The sequence below is a fragment of the Meriones unguiculatus genome, chromosome 1 (genome assembly GCF_030254825.1).
Source record: "Meriones unguiculatus strain TT.TT164.6M chromosome 1, Bangor_MerUng_6.1, whole genome shotgun sequence".
Lineage (NCBI taxonomy): Eukaryota > Metazoa > Chordata > Mammalia > Rodentia > Muridae > Meriones > Meriones unguiculatus.
In genome coordinates, this window is record NC_083349.1 from 66,519,551 (window position 1) to 66,541,746 (window position 22,196).

Below are 22,196 nucleotides of genomic sequence, written 5' to 3' on the forward strand. Positions count from 1 at the left end.
CATTGAGACATCTCTGATTTTTGGCAAGTCTGCACTGCAGTGAAAGGCTATTGAGATCCCGTTAGAGAGACAGTGTTGAGGAAGCCAGTTAGCACAAGCTCAGCCCACAAAGCAGCACTTTAGACTGCCATCCTGTTCTCATATACATTTACTTGGTGTTAAATTAGTTATTATCCCTCATAATGTGGCCATTAGCAGAATTTGCCTGCTGTATCAGATTCACTTGGCCGAAGATAGATTCCACAGAAGGATGTTAAGTTATGGAGCATCCCAGGACGCATGTTTCCATCTGCAGCTTGTGCAGTCTCTAAGAAGAAAGCTATGCCTGGCTCCTGTCTGCAAGCATAGTGTCAGGGGCTGGCTCTGTCCCGTGGGGTAGGTCTCAGGTTGGGCCAAGGTTTGGTTGGATATTCCCTCAAACTTGCTCCATTTTCATCCCTGCATATCTTATAAGCAAGGTAAATTTGGGGGCAAAGTTTCTGTGGGTGTTCCCCTCTGTCCACAGGAGTTGTGTCTAATATAGGGTGGCCTCTTCAGTTTCCATGAACCCTGGTACTGTAAGTCTCAACTAAAGTCACCCCAATATTCTCCCAGAAGCCTACCCAACCTGGGAGAATAGAGAAGCCACCTACTTTTTCTCGGCAGGCCTTCTGCCCCCCCACACACACCTGCTTTTTCCCACGTCTGTTCTCCAACCTGGTTTCCATCTGCACTTTCTCTTATACATTGTTCCCTCTCTTCAGCAACTTCTGCTGTCTATTCATTCTATTTTCCCTTCCGAGTAAGCTATAAGCATCTTCCCTTGTGTTCATGGCCAAACACTGGGTGAAGTGTAGAGAGTTTTGTGGAAAAGAGGGGGGACATGGAGACAACAGGAGCTCCACAAGAAGACCAACAGAGTCAACTAACTAGTGCCCCAAAGGGCTTGCAGAGACTGAAGCACAAACCAAGGAACATACATGGACTGGACCTAGTTCCTCTATACAGATGTAGCCAACAGGCACCTCAGACTTCATGTGAGTCCACTAGGAAGGAGGAGTTGGGGCTGTTGCTGTCATGGACACTGTTGCCTGATTTTGATCACTTCCTGATGGCAGAGCTGCCTCACCAGGACACAGGGGAAGAGGATGCATTCAGTATTGATGTGACTTGATGAGCTGTGGTGGGTTGGTAGGCGGGAGAGGGGGCTTTCCTTCTCATAAGTACAGGAGAGGGGGGTTGGGGAAAAAGGGAGGGAGGGTGGGGCTAGGAGAAAAGGAGGGAGAGGCTATGATCAGGATGTAAAGTGAATTAAAAAAAAAAAAAAGGAAACTTAGGACAAAATCCACCTAACCCTTGAGGACATTTTTCTGATGCAAGGCTAAAAACCAACATGCCTGTGACTGTCCCATACAAAGCTTTTAGAACTGCAGCCGTGAGATGCCACTGACTTGAATATTACTTTGGGCTTCATAAAATAAGCAGTGAATGTGGGTCCTTGTTGAAGTTCTTTATCATAGGATATATGAGGCCATTTTTCAAGTAATTGGTTTTACTCACCAACCTTATAAAACAAAATAAAAAAATGAAATCAAATGTAAATGAAAACACGTGGAGACCTTAAAGAGGAGTATACACTCCAAAGAAATGCTTGATTCACATATCACTATTTTATGTGGCTACTGTAGTTTTCACAGTATAGGGAATCTTCAAAACTAGATTGCCAATGGAACTGGATGTGTAGAATATCTTTATTCAGGGTAGGGTGGCTCTAACCCTGCTATGGTTTGCATGTGAAAATTTTGCCACAGGCTCCCTGTGGGAACACTCAGTCCCCAGCTGTAGGCCTCATTGGGAAAAGGCAGAGCCTTTGAATGGTGCGATCTAGATGGCAGGAGAAGGCAAATGAGATAGCCTTATGAGTTATTACCTGATAGCTAACTAGTTTTAATACTGACTCAAATCTCTTTCTGCTTCCTATCTGCCAGCTTTCACACCAAGGTGGAGCACAACACCAGAGGCAAAAACAATCATTCTGGCTGTGACATATTTCTTTGTTAGCTGATCCAAATAGAATCTAATACACACCCTAGACGATCTAAAATTCTAATGTTAGCATTCCACCACTCCATCATTCAAAGATTGATTAATTCAGATGACTATTCAAGATCTTAAAGATAATTCCATGACCATGTGACAGAAACTGATTTGTCATTTCTTGATTCTATTGTATACATAACAAAACTCCTAATTATTTTTTCATCTCTTTTAATTATTATCATTTATTACATTTATTACAGTGACCCCCTCCAGCATCTCCTCCCAATCCTACCCACCCTCCCTTCCTCTTCCCATATGTCTCTCCTTAGTCCACTGATGACCTAGAACCCTGGCTCAGATGTAGCCCATAGACTCAGTGTCCAAGTGGAGTCCCTAGTAAGGGATGCAGGAGCATTTTCTGGCATGAACTCAGTGGCTGGCTCTCTGATCACCTCCTCCTGGGGAGTGCAGCCTTGACAGGCCATAGAGAAAGACAATGCAACCAGTCCTGATGAGACCTGGTAGCTTAGGGACAAAAATAAGGGGAGGAGGACCTCCTAATTCTTTAAAGGAAATCTCTAATTCTACTTTCTACATGTACACACACACACAGAGAATTCCTCAACAACTCTAACCTCTTGCTACTTTAAAGTAGGATAATACATTCTACAAACGTTTATTAAACCTCAATTCCATGAAGACAAGATATCAGCTAACAGGATTGAGGCTTTGAAAAAAGCGTCAGATTTTATCTCCTCTGTTGTGTCTACTCACTATTACACATTTTAATATTCATTACAGTTCATTTTAATATCATGTTATAATTTCTTATAAAAATGATGCAGTGAAAAGAGGATAAATTTTCTAGTCAGCAGGCACGAGGCTAACTCACAGCTTAACCAACAACAAACCTATGAGCTTAAAAACACCATTTAACTTCACCAGATCTTAGACTCTGTGTCCTAAAATGTAACTTGTCCTAAGTTAAAAACTATATACACATAATCTTAATCTGTTAAATAGACACAGATATTGTTATTATGCTTCTGCTGAATAAGCTGTCGCCTTAAAGGCAGAAATCTCATAGCATTCAACAAAATATGCAAATATTAGGAAGAAGACAAACACCAGAGGAATATGTATGCTCTAGGGAGAAGTGACATTTTTTTTAATATTAGTCACAGTTTATTAATTTTGTGGCCCAGCTGTAGCCTGCTTCCTCATGCCCTCCCAATTCCACCTCCCTCTTTTTTCTCCTCCCTGCCCCTTTCCAAGTTCACAGATAGGGGAGGCCTCCTCCCCTTTCATCTGACCCTGGTTTATCAGGTATCTTCAGGACTGGTTGCAATGTCCACCTCTGTGGCCTAGCAAGCCTGCTCCTCCCTCGGGGGGGGACAGGGGGTAGGTCAAAGAGCCAGCTATTGAGTTCATGTCAAAAATAGTCCTTGTTCCCCTTACTAGGGTACCCACTTGGATACTGAGGTACCATGGGCTACATCCGAGCAGGGGTTCTAGGTTATAACCATACATGGTCCTTGGTTGGAGATACAGTGACATTTCATGGGCACATCTAAGCAACGGAAAGGTTGGAGACCAATCAGGAGGGGGAGGAGCAAGCACCATTGTTTCTTATGTGGAACGGGGCTAATTCAGTTCAGAAAACCTCAGATTCAGACGGAAACTAGCATCACAGTTTATCAAAGACCACCTTTCTGTACAGTACACCTAAGCCTTGATCTTTCCTGCCTTTCCCTTTCTGAGCTATGGAAGGAAGTACTTAAGAATTGATACCAACTCTAGGTTGGCTTCCAGAACCCAAGTGTGTTGGGTCACGGTTTTCACTGCTTAGAGTCGACCTTTAAAAGTATTAAAATGAGGACAATACCTTCTTTGGGGGAGCAAAAAAAGAGACATAAAATATGCTATGACATTTATTTGCCAATAACATTTATAAAACTTTGAATACATTTGTGACTGAAGTAACAATTGTCATGTAGCTGGTTTATAGAAAGTAGATCTGGAAATGTCAAACTTAATGAAAACTTTAATTAAATCTTGTTTTCCTCTTGTGTGTGTGTGTGTGTGTGTGTGTGTGTGTTTTGAGAGGTTTTCTTTTCTTTCTTTTTCTTAGTTTTCTTTTTCTGACTTTTCAATATTTTAAAATTTATTACAATTTATTCACTTTGTATCCCAGCTGTAGCCCCCTCCTTCCCTCCCTCATCTCCTCCCATGCCCCTCCCATAGTCCACTGATAGGGGAGGTCCTCCTCCCTTTCTATCTGACCCTAGCCTATCAGGTCTCATCAGGACTGTCTTCCTCTGTGGCCTGGTAAATATTTGAGCTTTTTTTTATTGTTTTTTTTAATTGCACCTATTTTATATGATGATGTAGATATGCATGCTATGGATCACATGTGACAGGTGAACCTCATCTCAGAATCACAGACAACAAATGCATCTACCTGCTGAAACATCTGACTAGCCCTGCCCAAATAAAGTTGTATCATGACAAAATTATAAAGCAAGTAAGGAAGTGAGCTATTTAACAAAATATTGTTCTACAAAGACAGAAGCCTGTGTTATCTCCTCTGAGCATGCCTAGACTTTGTATGTCAGAATCCTATCCATAGCCATTGGGGAAAGCCAATGTCCATAGATGCTTCTGAAGAACCCAGGCTACCTATTAATCACAGTTAATTCTTTTATTTTATGTTTCTTCAACCTGACCAAATGGGTGAACTCCATGTAGTTAAATCTGTCTGTACATGTTTCCTCAGCAAAAGGATGAGCATTCACAGACCATGGAAAAGAACAAAATCAGGTCATGGAAAAGAGCTGTGGCAAGAAGGCCACATAACATTTGAGGATAACCATCATGAGGATATCTGGCACATACATGACACTTTCTTGTGGATTAACTCATTAATGTGTCAATCAATCAGTTAATTAATTAAAATGCTCTACTGAACTGTTTTCATCACTCAGGAAAGGCATTTTTAGTCACCCATTATGTGGCAAAGACTTTCAGAACACATTAAACAGGAGACTACTCTTGCCCTCAGTAGCAACGGGATCTAATAAAGCAGTGGAAACAATGCAGAGGCTATTATCCCTGTCAAGAACTAAACAAGAAAAAGAATCTTGGCAAGACAGGAAAGATCACAACCAAAGATGCTCCTGGTCATTTCAAAGTTATCAGATTGATAAGCAACCCTTATGATCTCTAACAAAGTACAGATTATAGTCTAAAACCATCCAATCTGCTTTGCTTCCCATAATTCCATACTGCTTCATTAAAGAAAAACCACTTCTAGTCTAAATTTAAGACTATTAGAATAGAGAAACAGGTTTTGCTTGCTTCCATCCAGGGTTGATCAAGTCTTATTTGTGAATTTCAAATAAGGGAAGTGTACCAATTCAAAGCTGATCTTGGAATTTACCATGAAATATTAATATTCTGGGATGTGACATTCCTTCTTTTTTAATTTTTATTTTTTATATTAATTACAGTTTATTCACTTTGTATCCCAGCTGTAGCCCCCTTCCTCATTCCCTCCCAATCCCACCTGCCCTCCCTCGTCTCCTCCTGTGCTCCTCTCCAAGTCCACAGGTAGGGGAGGTCCTCCTCCCATGTCATCTGACCCTAGCTTATCTGATCTCATCCAAACTGGCTGCATTGTCCTTCTCTGTGGCCTGGCAAGGCTGCTCCTCCATCCAGGGGACACTATCAAAGAGCTAGCCACTGAGTTCATGTCAGAAACAGTCCCTGTTCCCCTTACTAGGGTACTCACTTGGATACTGAGCTGCCATGAGCTACATCTGAACACCTAAGGAAGGCAAGCTAGAAGGAAGACCCTGGGTAAGGTGATCAATCCTCACTCAGAAAGTCAAACGGGACAGACTTTGGAAGAGGGAGAAAACAGAAAACAGGACTATGGGGGGCCTCTGAAAGATTCTAACCAGCATTGTATAAAAGCAGATAATAAGACTCATAAACAAACTTTGGGCAGAGTGCAGGGAATCTTAGGAAAGAAGGGGAAGATAGCAAGACCTGAAGAGGACAGTAGTTCCACAGGATAGCAGCAGAATCAAAATATCTGTGCACAGGGGTCTTTTCTGAGACTGATTTTCTGAGACATTCCTTCTTGTAAAAATTCTACCTTACGGTTCTTTGCTGCCAGAGAAACAATTATCCATTCCGTTAGACAGATCAGCACTTGCCTATTCTTTGGATGGTGATACCCAATCTGCAATGTTCCATCTGTACATTGGCACCAAGCCTACATCCCAAGACCTGCTGTGAGCAGTGCCTTAGTTCTCTATTTCAAAGATGAAGTAGTAGCCTCGGCAATGTTAATCACACAAAAGCTGAGAAGAGGTGGATACAGAAGTGAACATCGAAATCCCTGGTTCCTTGCACTACGTTAATTTATTAAACTGATATGCTCCATCTGTAGTTACAGCTATGGCTAGAAACACAAGCCACTTACTGTCTGGGAACTTGGACATCCCTCATTTCTTTTATATAAAACCTTCCTGTTATAAAAGAAATACTTCTCTGGGTCCAAAGTGGCTGACCCTGAGTGCAGTTCTTAGCCTCGCATCCTGAGCATAACATTTTGGCTTTTTATGGTAGCCAACCATGCTTGGGGAGACTGTCCTGCTTCAATGGCTGTAAAGGCCTGAATGGTCATGGCTGCATTACGCTGTTGTGAGACTCTAATCTTGCATATATACCACAGGCAAACCAAGGAGACCAACACCAGAAGGCCTGCTAACGTGCCCATGCCCGCCCATTCCTTCAGATGATTCATGGCTGCAGCAATCCATGATGATAATCCTGTGGCTAGTCCTGCGTCCACTCTGGTAGAATTTACCATGACAATGGCCACCCTCAGCTGCTCCATCGTAGTATCGAATTCTCCAGTCCAATTACCTAAAATATAGCTAGACAATTGTTTAGACAGATTTGCAGCACAGGGAAAATTCTCATGTTGTACGTGCGGGTTGATGCCCCAGGTCCCGCCTCTGAGAGAAAGGTATTGGACGGGTCTGATGCTCTTTGGGTAGATGACACCTAAATGAACATCAGTACAAAGTCCCAATGTATTTCTAATATCAGAGATCAGACCTCTACTCTTGCCTGATGCGTCCAAAACAAAAAGGGGGAACTGTAGAGAGCTGCGTAATGCCGCACCTGAAAGATGGTGCTGGTTTCCGCCTTCCACCTTCCCGATGGTGAGTGCTCTCTGTCACAAACAACTCCACATTTGGCTAAGGCTGAGGATCTGGCTTGCTTCCATGAATGTGGTCCTATCTGCAATGCCCACGTGGCATGCTGAGGTTGGCTACCCAGAGGCTATTTAAAGTGGGCTGGCTTTTCCCAGGGTCAGATGATTGTTCAAGGTTCCTGAATAAATTGCATTGAAAAAATAAATAAATAAATAAATAAATAACAAAATACATAAAAAAAAGAAATACTTCTCAAAAGTGCTTTTATTTTCTGCTCTCTGATGCTTTATCTCTGATGTTTGCCATCTTGTAGATGAAGCAGTGATGCAGCGATAGATGAACTCACGGGATTTAGACAGACTTGCTTGCCTTTCCAAACAGGACTCATGTGAAGAAGCAGCAGCCAGCAACTGCTCATATTTTCGCTTTATTTTTAAGAGAGTCTGGCTATTATACTGTCTATATTTGAAGATTTGTTTATGTGACTTGAGACTACTTGTGGGAACCACTGACCATCTGAATATGAGTTTTCAAGAAATGAACTGAAAGTGGACACATAAATTCACCACAATGTCAAAATAGACAGAGGACCCTTGCAATGTCAAATTTTATTAAAACAATACATCAGTGTGACCCACACACTCTGGATATTCTCTCTTTGGTGATGGAGAGAAATGGTACTCAGAATATCATTTTAATTTTTGTCTAAAAGTGTTTTTGTTTTATCCAAAATAAAATCACATCATTTCTCCTATCTTTTCCCTATTTCTACCTGCTATTATAAAATCCCAATCATTCAATTTTACCAGTACTCAGGAGCTAGATATTGGGGTTAAAGACTACTAGCTCAGAGAGGCGGAGAAAACACCTAGCTGACCTTCCTACTTATTTTATGTCCCAGAGGAAAAAAGCCTTTCTTACTCAGCTCATGTCCCAGATGGAAAAAGCCCTTTCTTCTTCTCCGAGCTGTCTAAGATACACTTCTCTCAACCCCCCCTTCTGTTTAATCCCTATCAGGTAGTTACTTGCTCTGCCTCTTGACTTATGGTTAACTTTATTTAATCCTATGTACAGAAAACTCGTGGATTAAAGGTGTATGCTGGTCTGAGACACACTATAACTGCCTGCTTACAATAAACAAAAATTTCTTGGATTAAAGGTATGTGCTAGGGCTAAACCACACCATAGCAGGTTTTTACAGTTCACAATCTTGGGGTTCATAATGGAAGCAAATATCCTACAACAACTACCCCTTCCCATATTTGACCTAGCTTCAAATTCATGACCTCCTATTTTAATTATTGTTGTTACATATACATAAAAATGAAAAAAAAAACACATATTAACTATAACCTGTTGAGTTCATTCAGTGTTGCATATATATTTGTTGACTGTTTGGCACTGGAAAACCAATCAGGAGGGAAATCGTGTTGGATAGTATAAACCTAGCCAACTACATGTGGCTAGTAAGGTCCTGAATCTTAGAAGAAAGTGTAATATCCCCATCGCTCTACACAAATATAATTCCTCACTGGATTCTATATATTTATCCTTATCCTCACAAATAAGGATAGATCTCACCCTTTACTATTTTTCATGCATGTGAAAATAGCGTGTGCAAAGTGTGATCTATAATAAAATACAAACATCAATGGATTCCAAAAAATATTAACCAAATAACATCTGCAGGAAGGGAGGCTTGATGGTATTTAAACAAAATTGCAGAACATTACATCACATGCATATTTTCTATAACATAGTCCCTACTCCTAAATTTTTATTTAAAAAGCAGACTATGGGAAATGAAAGAGAATGTTAATAATCCCACATTATTTTCTCTGAACAAAAAGAGAAGAAAGAAGAAAAATAGGAAGAAGAGGAGGAAGAGGATAAAAAGAAGAAAATAGTAGTAAAAAAATCCCTGGCCATTAACAGTGACCCAGTGTTTATGAATTCTAGCATTCATGGCTCTGGTAATGTACTAATGACATGAATGGTAGATGTTTTTAAACGTGTGTGTGTGTGAGAGAGAGAGAGAGAGAAATGTTTGTTCGTGTGTGCAGATGCCCATTTGCCACATTAAAGTACAACTTTAATCAGTTCTCTTCTTCCATCAGGTGGGTCCTAAAAGTCTCCATGGACCTAGCACATTAGGGAATAACGCAATCACCAAAACTGCATCGGTGCTGCATTAAGGATAGATGTAAAAACACTTCCCTTTGGAGTCATTTAACCAAAGGCAAGTCCAGATATAAATTCTCCCCTTCATGCTCCCTGTGTCTTCCATCTGCCTCTTTTGCTGCATGAATCTAAATCTATGTCTGCCTGAAGGTTGTCTTGCGAATCTGTCCCTGCACTTGAAGGTCTGTTTATATGTTATTGTCCCAAGCAAATGGCTTTGCTCTGTATTTATTGAACACCATAGAGAAAAATCACATGGAAAAGTAATGGAATTCTTTAAAGAAATCTTTAACAGAGTTTTACAAGAAATTTGGTCACTGGGTGCACCTGATGCCAACTAACCCAGACAGAAAACAGTTCAGTGAATACCACTGTTTTACAACTAATATCCATAAATGGTTGCTTTCTACCCTTTTGGTAGATTTTAGAAAGTTGCCCTTAGCAAACTGTACACATGCATTGTTCTTTGTCAGGTGCCTGGAACAGTGCATAACTTAAGATTGCAGTTATGCGTTAGCTTGGATTGGAAAAGTTGATTATGTGGGAAATCGAGGCCAATAGGCTAGCAGCTATGCGGTTATCTTAAAGGCTGGTTAACCAGTTTGAGCGGACTAGCAGTGTTAAGTCATAGGTGTCTACAAGGCATTTTATTAACTTTGACTGTGTGACCAAACAAAGATCCAGTCTCTTAGAATGCAAGAGATATTTGCAGAATCTTCCATTGTCAGAGGAATCCCACTCTGGTGGTTTCAAACAGCAAGAACTTTATTTAAGGAACATTTAATTGACCCTCCCCGCCCCAAAGCTGATTTTTAGGAATTGTCACAATTGAGTTGGAAAAACAGATGGTTGGAAAGACAAATAAGCCAGAAAACAGAATATCTAGCCAATGGATTTGTGATGATTTAGAAAAAGGATGGCTGGGACTTAATAGGTTAGAAAACACGAAGATTTACTTTGGGGTTGATTATTTAGTGGTATATAAAGATATCTTTCAACCACATTCTGAATAATTTAGTGCTGGTACCTCAGAGTCATGTGATTGTCAGTCTCTAGGTCATCACAGGGTTAGGAATCCTGTGTGTATCTCTGTATGTTTTTAGATATCTATTTGGAAAATGTAGTGGCTTGTATAATCACATGCTTTTCTCCTGAATCTGTGCTGATCAGCATTAACCAAAACAAGTTTCAGATATCGAGATCTCTTTTAGCATATACCATAAAGAAGCTCTGATTAAATTATTTGAGTCAGCACAAGAGCTGCAATGAATATATTTGCTATTTCCCTTCTAATGACACAGTCTAATGGTATTATCTGAGCTGCAGTTTGAGCAGTGAATTAAGTTTCAGGACAGGACTAGAGTCAGAAAGGAAACAAACAATGACTGATGCTGCTGTTACCATCTGTTAAGCCCATTTCTCATCATAAACACATATTCCTCATTACCTCAGCATGGTGATGCACAAGAACATAAATTACCACTTCCTGGAAATTTGTCAATATGATGCTTTAATGATAAAATATTCAGATTCACGCAAAGCTTCTGTAAACAGGACAGAAGTGTTTATCCTTCAGATATCTGGAATGAAAGAATATGAAAGGTGACAGCTGACAGTTTCTTATAATAGGCAGAGAAAAATGACTTCACCTCTTCTCTCATTTACAGGAAAGTTAATTAACCGTCAGTGAAGAAATTGCAGAGGGAAAAAAGATGTATCAGTACAAAACATACAAAAGGAGCAATCTCGGCATATTCCTTATTTGAGTGTGGAATTTGATAGCAATATGCATGACTCTAGATTTTTTGGTCTCAGACTCTTTGGACATTAATGCATAAAGTTTACAATGGCCCAGAATAGCGATGCTGTGTGCAAAGCTCTCTCAGGCTGATTTAATAGAGCAATATCATGGGGATACAGTGGAAACAATATTGATAAGGGAAGTACCCAAAGCAGTCAACTCAATTTTGTGCCCAAATAATGAGGTGTACAGAGTTACAGCTGTGTGCTGCTGTCCCACAGAGAACTTCTTTGTTAACACCCCAAACATTTCCTGAAATATCTGCATCAACAATAACACCACCACTACAGCATTTCCCCAGTTCCTGTCAGTGGAATAGACCAGCCATAGTTGTTAGAATAGTGTTTTCAGAAAGTCGCCCTTTGAACACCACTAACACAACAGTCCAGTGAAGCAAGGGGTCACCAGAAGATAGCAAAATGTTAGTAAAGATTTGGAGAGAAAAGGTAGTGGTTCTTTTGTAGTATAGCACACATGTTTTATTTTATAAGCCATGTGGTCATGGAAAAATAAGTTACAAAAGCTAAGAGGCTGAGCCACAACCCAGGCTGCCCTTGAATTTAAATGTCTGTGTAGTCTCAGATATGTGTTCCAGTTAAGACAACTATGTATTTAAAGGCAACTTTAAGAGAATTTTGTCATTGTTTTGACTTGAACTTAGCAGAAATGATCAAAAATGTCAAAGTTATATAAGACTATTGGCTATTCAGCTCCATCATAGTGGAATGAATACTGAGTGATGCCTTTCTCTGAGATCCAAGAGAGAACGATGGTAAGTTCCTCAGCCTCAGAAAAAATAATTGTAAGGTTACGCTTTACTAGAATGAGAAAATACAACTGCCTAACCACCACATACCCAACATGCTCCATCCTCACTGAGCATGTCCAGCATCTAACAGCGCTGTGCTATTAGGCTCATGATAAAAGAAGCTCCCCCCGCCCCAGCCTGTTCCTCTGTTATCATGAATTGGTCTGACATTTGACAGACACAGACATAGGGAGGGTCTGTGCCTCCCTATCTTGCTTGAGTGTACACCCACAAATCCAAACAGGGTTAAAAGATGTAGATAAAGTGAAAGATTTTCCAAATGTTGGCTCAGGCAGAAAACAGAAATAGGGCATTGTAAGCAACCAGGAAATTCCATACACTTGAGAGAAACCCTTCAACCATCAAAATTAATGAACTGTTTGTAAAGAGATGTGCGTTTTCCTGGAAAGGGGAGTAGTAAATGAAGTGAGAAGCCAAGCACCGGGCTGGGTATATTATTTAGTAGCTGATAGACTGAAAGAACAAACTTAAAAACTGCCAGGCATAAACAGCTAGAGAACATGCTAAAGGGAGGGAGTGTGTGATGTTTGTATCTGCCCTAAGCTCATCTTTTTAATTTAACTATAGCTCTTCATTTCCACTCCTTTATTTTCTTAACATGTTTTTGATGTGATGATGTGTTTATTTCACCTACACCAGGCATAACCATGTCACTCAAGACTGCCCACTAAAGAATGTCCCAAACTCCTAGGCACAGTGATTGATTTCGTTTTAGTCAGATGCAAAGCAAACAGCTTGGATCATTGAGGCAATTCATTTAATCTCTTATTGAATGTAAATAAACATACTATTGGAAATATAGACCAAGATGAAAGTAAATATATAAATGAAATCAGATAGATAACTTGATGAATAGATAGATAATAGATTTAGATATAGAGAAAGATGGTAGATAGATGATAGATAGATAGATAGATAGATAGATAGATAGATAGATAGATAGATAGACAGAGACAGACGGGTAGACATATAGATAAATGTTGTAGATAGACAGCTAGATGAAAGACTAATAGTCATGGCCCTCTTCTTTGTACCAAGCTGCTATGGCATTATGGAATGATACTCTTAGAATATTTATAATTTGTTTTGTAAAAAAAAAAAGAGAATCGGATGATAACAACTTAACCCTTACAATTATAAAGAGAGGTGTTTGTTTATTATCAGTGATGTGTGTGAATGTGTGTGTGTTGGCATGTGTGCAGAGCACAAGTATGAATGATGTCAGGACAACTCTTGGGACCATGTTCTCCTCTTCTGTGTGTTCTCAGCATCATATGTAGATTGCTAAGTTTGTACTGTGAGCACTTCTACCACTGAGACATCTGTCTATCCTGCCAGGGAGGACGTTAGAATTAGCCTTTTGATTTGTTCTTTGGTCCTAGGCACAGTTCATGTTAAAAATCCTTACATTCTGAGAGGACTAAAGATAACCACTTTTATAGCCAGGTGAGTCCTACACCTGAGATAGTTTTTAAAGGCCGTGTGCAACCTAAGCAGTTTCTTGTTTAGTTCATTTCTCTGTCCCCAAAACTTTTAAAAGGCTGTAAAACGAAGCCAAGTGGAGCATAAAATATTCTGCATGGGAATCAACTTTCCAAGCTCACACTTTCATTATGTAAATTGTTATCTTCCAGATAGCACAAGTTGTAGTTTTACTTCCACGATTTAGGTTGTCATTTTTTTCTGCCATGATATCACCTTTTCCTCACAGCTTTCCTAGCTTTATTCTCCCAATTGTTCAACATTTACATAGGCTTGTCTAATGCTTTTGCTGAATTTTATTCAAATGTGCTTTTAATTTCTAAGCACAGTAGACCTGCCTGTAGCAGAGAGCACAGCGGCTACAAAGAAGATAACACCAGTGACATAAAATTAATTTCTTACATGTTAATCAAGTAGAGATATGTCAGTATGTCCATAAAAATATTCTCTTGACACATATTTATTGTCCTCCTGCATTTCCCGCAAGGATCATACCAACAGTAATAAGCAGGAAAATTATTCATGTTATGAAATTAATGTGCTCCATAATTGCTTATAAACTTGTACCTCTTCATTGCTCATGCACTTTTGATAAGCTTGACAAATTTTAGACCTCTTCAATTTAAAACTGTGGAAGCAATTTCTCTATCTATCATTAGAATGGTTCAGTGTGTTCATTAATCTAAAAACTGTTGTGCAAAGAGTAATTTTTTTATCTATTTCAATCACTCTGACATTAAAAAGGGGGGGTTGCTATTTTATAAGAACTCCAAATTCTAGACTTCAGTCAAATTTCATTATAAAAAGTTGTGATTATAGAGTCACAGTTTCTATGGAGAACTGCTGCTGTCAGCATGTTCCATGGCTTCAGTGAGGTGGTTTGCCATGGAGAGAAACTGCATCTAAAGAAATCAGAGGCATCAGCAATGAAGCTGAATATTTGGTACTATCTCTGGGGCTAGCATCTTCCTGTTTTCAAAAAACCTCCAGGCTGTAGTAATGTTCCCATCCCTTTTTCTCTCATAGTCACCCCAGCTACTTGCTGAGCAAACATGTCATGCTTTAAAAATGAGAAACACCTGAGCAGTTGTATGCATTTCTTCCTGAAGATCATGACCTATGGTCTTATTTTCCAAACTAATCATTTATTAAGATTGTTTATTTCTCCAAAATGAACATTTGGTTAGATTCAAAATGTGCCGTAGTGAGTTAAGATAATACTGCAATGATACAGTAGTAAACGTATTGAGTCACAGTGTATGTGTGACCTGTGAATTCTCATGGAATTCTCATAGTTGTATATTATAAAGCACAGAGTGGAACCTATTATACAAGATGTGAAATGACAACCAGAATTCCATACTGAAGCTCAGAAAACCTAATGATACCCTGGCCTGGCAGAAGATTGAGAATTTGGTCTTCATCCCACCCAAATTTCATGGAAATTTAGACCCTAGCTGCCTTTTTTAAAATTTTTTACATTAATTACCGGTTATTTACCTTGTATCCCAGCTGTAGTCCCCTTCCTCATTCCCTCCCAATCCTACCCTCCCTCCTTCATCTCCACCCTGCCCCTCTCTAAGTCCACTGATAGAGGAGGTCCTCCTCCCCTTCCATCTGACCCTTGTTTATCAGTTATCTTCAGTACTAGTTGCAATGTCCTCCTCTGTGGCCTAGCAAGGCTGCTCCTCCCTTGAGGGTCGGGGGGGAGAGGTCAAAGTGCTAACCACTGAGTTCATGTCAGAGACAGTCCCTGTTTCCCTTACTGGGATACCCAGTTGGATGCTACACTGCCATGGGCTATGTCTAAGCAGGGGTTCTAGGTTATATCCATGCATAGTCCTTGGTTGAGAATCAGTCTCAGAAAAGACCCCTGTGCCCAGATATATTTGGTCCTTGTGACACTCCCGCCCTCTCCAGGTCTTACTAACTCCCCTTTTTTCATATGATTCCCTGCACTCTGCCCAAAGATTGGCCATGAGTCTCAGCATCTGCTTTGACACACTGCTAGGTAGAGTCTTTCAGAGACCCTCTATGATAGGCTCCTATCTTGTTTCTCCTACTTCCAATGTCCATCCCAATTGTCTTTCTAAGTGAGGATTGATCAACTTACCCCAGGACCTCCTTCTTGTTTATCTTCTTTAGGTGTACAGATTTTAGTATGTTTATCCTATCTTACAAGTCTAGTACCCACTTATAAGTGAGTATATACCCTGTGTGTCTTTCTGCTTCTGGGATACCTCACTCAGGATGATCTTTTCTAGATCCCACCATTTGCCTGCAAATTTCATGATTTCCTTGTTTTGAATTGCTAAGTAGTATTTCATTGTGTAAAAGTACCACAATTTCTGTATCCATTCCTCTGTTAAGGGACACCTGAGTTGTTTCCAGGTTCTGCTATTACAAATAAAGCTTCTACAAACATGGTTGAGCAAATGACCTTGTTGTATACTTGAGCATCTTTTGAATATATGCCTAGCAGTGGTATAGCTGGATCTTGAGGAAGAACTGGTTTGAGTAAATGTTTCTGGAATTGTGAACTTGGGGGGAAAAAAGGTGGGGGAGTCAAAAAAACTAAATAACTACTATAGGTATTGGATGGAAATAAGTATCAATCTTTGCTCTTTTTGTAGAAGACCTAACTCAAGTAATATTTATTGCTGTGTAACAAAAAAAACAAAACTAAGAACTTAAACGTTTTGACAGTTCTATATCTGCAGGTGAGCTGGCCATGCCTCTAGCACTGGGCTGTTTTCAGCTCTACCTAGTGATGCTTGCTCACACGTTTTTCCAGGAGAAACTTGCTCATCTGCCATTAGCAACAGAGTTGACCTGAGACAATTAAGATGGTCCTATTGGAAAAGCTGATCTTGGCTCTTAGTCTTTAACTCTCCAGAAGAATAGCACCAACAGCAATCATATGCTTTGGTGAAAGTTCTAGAAATCATAGCATAAGATTCTCCTATAGGGCTGAAGAGACATTACAAATGTTAATAAATAGATAAATATTTTTTAAAAAGGAATGTGAAAAAAAAAAACAGAGCAACTTAGATTATGTTCTTGTGAGGAAAATCCAGCAAGATTGATGCAAATATTTAGATTCTGTTTACATTAAAGTTCCTTCCAGAGAAGAAAAGTACAATTGCTGTTCTTACAGTGAACTGGGATTTGGATCTCAGCACCCACATGTGGCTGACAACCATCTGTGCTCTGTTCCAGGGCATCCTTCCTCTGAACTCTGTGGTGCCAGGCACACAATGTACATACCTACATGTAGAGAAAACACTCTCTACATAGAAGGCAATTAAAGAATCTTAACAATATTAATGCCTCTTCTTTTAAAGTTCTTCTTTTCTAAGAACTTTACATTACCATATTCAGTTACCCAAATCAAGGCCAATACTGTACATATTCAAAGACAGGAGCACTTCTGCTTTGCATATGAGACTTTAAAAGACATTATTCAAACTCTAATTTACTATGAATCACTTTTCTCGTATGTCAGTACTCTAAGCTGTCACTTGGAATTTCTCAACACCAAGAAAATTGGGTTGGTCACAGTGTATGACAATTTTTAATATTAACCTGTAGGTTACAATGAAGGTAATCATGTCTGATATAACCTAGTAAAATGATACATTGTAATTTGATATACCCTAATCAGTCAGTTTGGAAATTGATAAAAATTATTTTGAAGTAAAACACACAGAACCTTTTCTTTTCATTTCCAGAATTGTTATTGATTAAGCCAACACTTACTTCAGTAAGTGTTTTCCTTTGGATATGGATAAATTACTGTATAGTTTATTAATTATAAAGTATTAAAGAAATTAAATTCCTTGCTCTATGAAAGAAGTAAGGCAAGAATTGTTCTCAACTAAAATTTTTAAATGTGACAACTATAGAAATTTAGTCATTTACATATTTAGTAAAAGGAGGATCTAAAACAAAAATTAGCTTCTAGTTCTTAATCCAAAAAGGTTTGAGGGTTTGTGTACCCTATAGGGAATATTCTATAGATCAATTTGTTCAATGATCTGTTTAAAGATGTTCTGAAATTGGGAAAATAAATACTATGTAAGATCTTTCTAAGTCCTAAGTATCCCAGGGCTAAAGTTAGAGATAGTGTCCCTCCCTCCCTTAGGCCTTCATGTGACCTATTTAGAATTAAAACTAACTCACTAAATCCAGAAACTCTGCCTCTAACATTAATAAAGCCCAAATGTCTAAGAGCAAGGTAACAAGGAAATAATTTAAAAATATGCCTCAGGAATGAAAGTTATTTTCTTATCCTCCAGGTATTTGTTACTAATCCAGAATATGCAAGCACTCTTTTAGCTCTTGCAGGGTGAATTGCCACATAAACTACTAGAAACCAGGACATAATCTTACCTTGCTAAAGCCACAGGAACCATAGCCTATTTAGTCACATCCTGGACTCATGCATCGTCAAAATGAGCCACGCCATTGGTATTCACAACAACAAGGCATGGTCTCAGAACAACCAAGGGTAAAAATTACTGTTAGAGCCTGTGTCCACAGCCCACAGGGAAGGATTCAGCTGTAAATATCAAGGAAGAATGATTTTGAACATATAGACACAATTTACTTAGTTTTAGTAAAAAATAAAAACAAAACACAAGTCCTTAATGGAGGTGTTTAAGTGGAGGGGAAACTTGAAAAAAAGGTACTTTGTCCAAGTCATTAAGGAATGGTAGTCTAAACCAAAAATACTCATTTAATTTGAGAGTCACCATACTCTTCATTAGCTATGATGTGATATTACCTTAAAAACTGTGCATATATTCATCAGATTTCTTAAACATCATGTCTCCCCAGAACTGATTCATGTGGTAACCACACACCACCCTGTCCCTAAGTGGGTGGGCAGCCAGGATTGTAACAGGATCCAGATAGAAACCATGTTCAAGCCTGGCTTTATGCTGGCTACATCACATTTCCTTCCACGGCTTTCCCTCAGCAGAACATCTTCTGTTCACCTGAGATCTTTCCGAAGGGTTTAAGCTCAGGGAATGAAACCTAACAACCAAACATGATGTTTCAGTCCAATGGTGCACACACAGTTTAGAACAGGCTACCCCAGCATGACTTACAACAACAAAACACATGTGGAAGAAGAGCTTCAGATACAGTTCCTGAAGAAAAAAAAAAGAACAAAAAGGAAACAAAATAAAACAAAAACAAACAAACAACAGTAGTCTCAATAAACTGAAAAGAATCTCCTTTTTAAAAAGGAGACTGATTTTGGATAGATTATAGTATTTACAGAGGCTACATTCAGAAATCACTAAATTAGATAAACCGTTACTCTCTATGTTACTAGGGACAATGGAAGACTAAATACATAGTAGGCACAGGAAAGTAATTTTGTAACTCTAATCAAAACCAGAGGCGTAAATTTGTATCTATCTATGTCTCTCTATGCATAAAATAAACTAGATATCAAAAGTTACATAAACCATTTAAAAGAGAATTTTCTAGCCCTGATACTTCCCAAGTCAAAGTAACATAGTTTAATGCCAGATATCACAGATGGCTTGAGAAGAGATAATATAGAACTCAACAAAAATATCATCATGCATTCATTCATTCACCACTTGACACAACAGACCAAGCTACATTATTGGGAGTAAAGAAATGTTTTCTATAAAAATAAATGAAATAGATTTTTGTGTGGCATATGTATGGCATACATAATATTTGGGAGGAGTTAAATATTTTTCTTTGTAAATATAAATAGGCTCTTAGCTTAAGGGTTGTTAACTCAAACCTTGCCAAGACAGCATTAATCTATTTGTACCATGCGCACAGAAACAACCTTTTATAACGGCAAGTTTTACATAGTTTGCTTTGGATCAATTTTAAGAGGATTTCCTCCTTAAAGAATTGTCAAAGATGCTGGCTAAATGGATCCTGTTCCCCAAGAATTTAAATGGTAGAAGTGGGAGGCCATCCTTGACGGCTTAGTGATCCTGAGTCTAGTCTAGGATATATAAAGCCTCAAAACAAAACAAAATAATAAGAAGTCTAATCAAACAAGTAGAAATCAACATCATGAACAAGCACTTTCAACAATCAACCTAACACACTTTTTTTTATTTTGTTTTATTTTTGTCTTTTAGTTTTGCTTTTTAATATATATATATTATATTTTTTATTAAATTTTTATTTTTTAATCTTAGTTATAATTTATTAACTTTTTTTTTCAATGCAGTTTATTCAGGAACCTTGAACAATCATCTGACCCTGGGAAAAGCCAGCCCACAGCTTAAATAGCCTCTGGGTAGCCAACCCCAGCGTGCCACGTGGGCAATGCAGATAGGTCCATATACATGGAAGCAAGCCAGATCCTCAGCCTTAGCCAAATATGGAGTTGTTTGTGACAGAGAGCACTCACCATCAGGAAGGTGGAAGGCGGGAACCAGCTCCATCTTTAAGGCACGACATTACACAGCTCTCTACAGTTCCCCCTTTTTGTTTTAGACGCATCAGGCAAGAGTAGAGGTCTGATCTCTGATATTCGAAATAAATTGGGACTTTGTACAGATGTTCATTTAGGTGTCATCCACCCAAAGAACATCAGACCCGTCCGATACCTTTTTCTCAGAGGTGGGACCTGGGGCATCAACCCGCATGCAATCAGAATTGCTCTTCTCTGGGTCGAAAGCGGCTGACCCTGAGTGCAGTGCTTAGCCTCGCATCCTGAGCATAACATTTTAGCTTTTTATGGTAGCCAACCATGCTTAGGGAGACTGTCATGCTTCAATGGCTGTAAAGGCCTGAATGATCATGGCTGCATTACGCTGTTGTGAGACTCTAATCTTGCATATACACCACAGGCAAACCAAGGAGACCAACACCAGAAGGCCTGCTAACGCTCCCATGCCCGCCCATTCCTTCAGATGATTCATGGCTGCAGCAATCCATGATGATAATCCTGTGGCTAGTCCTGCATCCACTCTGGTAGAATTTACCGTGACAATGGTCACTCTCAGCTGCTCCATCGTAGTATCGAATTCTCCAGTCCAATTACCTAAAATATAGCTAGACAATTGTTTAGACAGATTTGCAGCACAGGGAAAATTCTCATGTTGTACGCTAGTGACACAAAGTCCAGCATACTTCCATTGACAGCCAAGTTGAGTGATTTGCCATAGGGTATCAATTTGCTCCTGCACGAGGTCAATCCTCTGATTGAACACCATCAAGCCTCCTTTTAGTTGAGCATTAATTCCTTTTTGTACATCTAAGGCATGAGCTACATTGGCTAAAAGATTATTCAGGGTCTGAGCAGTCTGCACAGTATGACTCATGGCTAATGCCGCGGTGGTAGCTCCAACAGCCACCAATGAGATGGCAGTAACAATGGCGGCTGTAATTCCAAGATCCCTTTTCTGTCTGAAGAGAGTCATAGCGTGAGGGGCATCAGTGGGCACAGGCACCCAGCGAGGCATGCGAGTAACCAGGGCATACCTAAATTCACTAGCATTCCAGCATTGGGCAAAAAAGCAAGTATCATTACCACAATTACTTGGCTCTATCTGGCTAATAATGAATAAAAATGGGGGATATAAACAAACAGGTGTGGGCTTATAGGAAATATTATGAGAAGCCTTAACCCCCTCGTTGGAACATCCTGCATCAATTCTAGAACTAGCAGTGGTGGTGTCCGAGGTCTGAGTAGGTTCAGGAGACCATTGCCCCAGGGGCAAGACGTGCTCCATGCCAATTGACTAACTCCATGTTTTCCTCCACTTTTGAAAGTCATTTAAGGTTCTTTTTTTTTAATTTTTCATCAATTACACTTTCTTTGTATCCCAACTGTATCTGCTCCTTCATTCCCTCTCTCATCTTCTCCCTACCCCTTTCCAAGTCCACTGATAGGGGAGGACCTCCTCCCCTTTCATCTGATCCTAGCTTATCAGGTATTTTCAGGCCTGGCTGCAAAGTCCTCCTCTGAGGCCTAGCAGAGCTGCAACTCCCTCTGGTGTGGGTAGGGAAGATCAAAGAGCCAGCCATTGAGTTCATGTCAAAATGCTATGCTTCTTGCCAGCCATCCCTTCTTCTCAAAGTGTCTCATTCTCTACATTCCTCTACTCTAACGTCTTTAGAAAACTGTAAACTGACATCTAGTCCATACACATAATTGGGCTAAAAAGAGATCAAATAAAACTCTCATTGATGGCACTGGGCAAATGACATTCCTTGCTGTATAATCGCTATTTATTTTACACATTAAGCACTTCACTAACTACATTAGCTTTACTGGATCTGCACAAACCTACTTCCTTTAATGGTATATGAGTTACTTGAGGACGGGCAGAATGTCTATTTTATTTTGAATCCCTACCTTTTAACTCAATGTCCCTCACTAGAGATCCGCTCAGTAAATGCTTGTTGATTTAATTGTATGCTGTCATTGACAGAAAGCCTGGATTGCATTTCCTCTCAAATTTTACAACATAGCTTCCTGCCCTAGCTGACCCTGTTGGCCGATGTTTAACCTCCTGGGGCATGCACTGTGATTGTGGGGCCTGATGCTTTGAGAAAAAAAAAATTTAGAAGGAGGCCAAATGTCCCACCTATTTTAAATGGTTGTTTCAAAAATAGAATTTGATCATGTGTAAGAGAA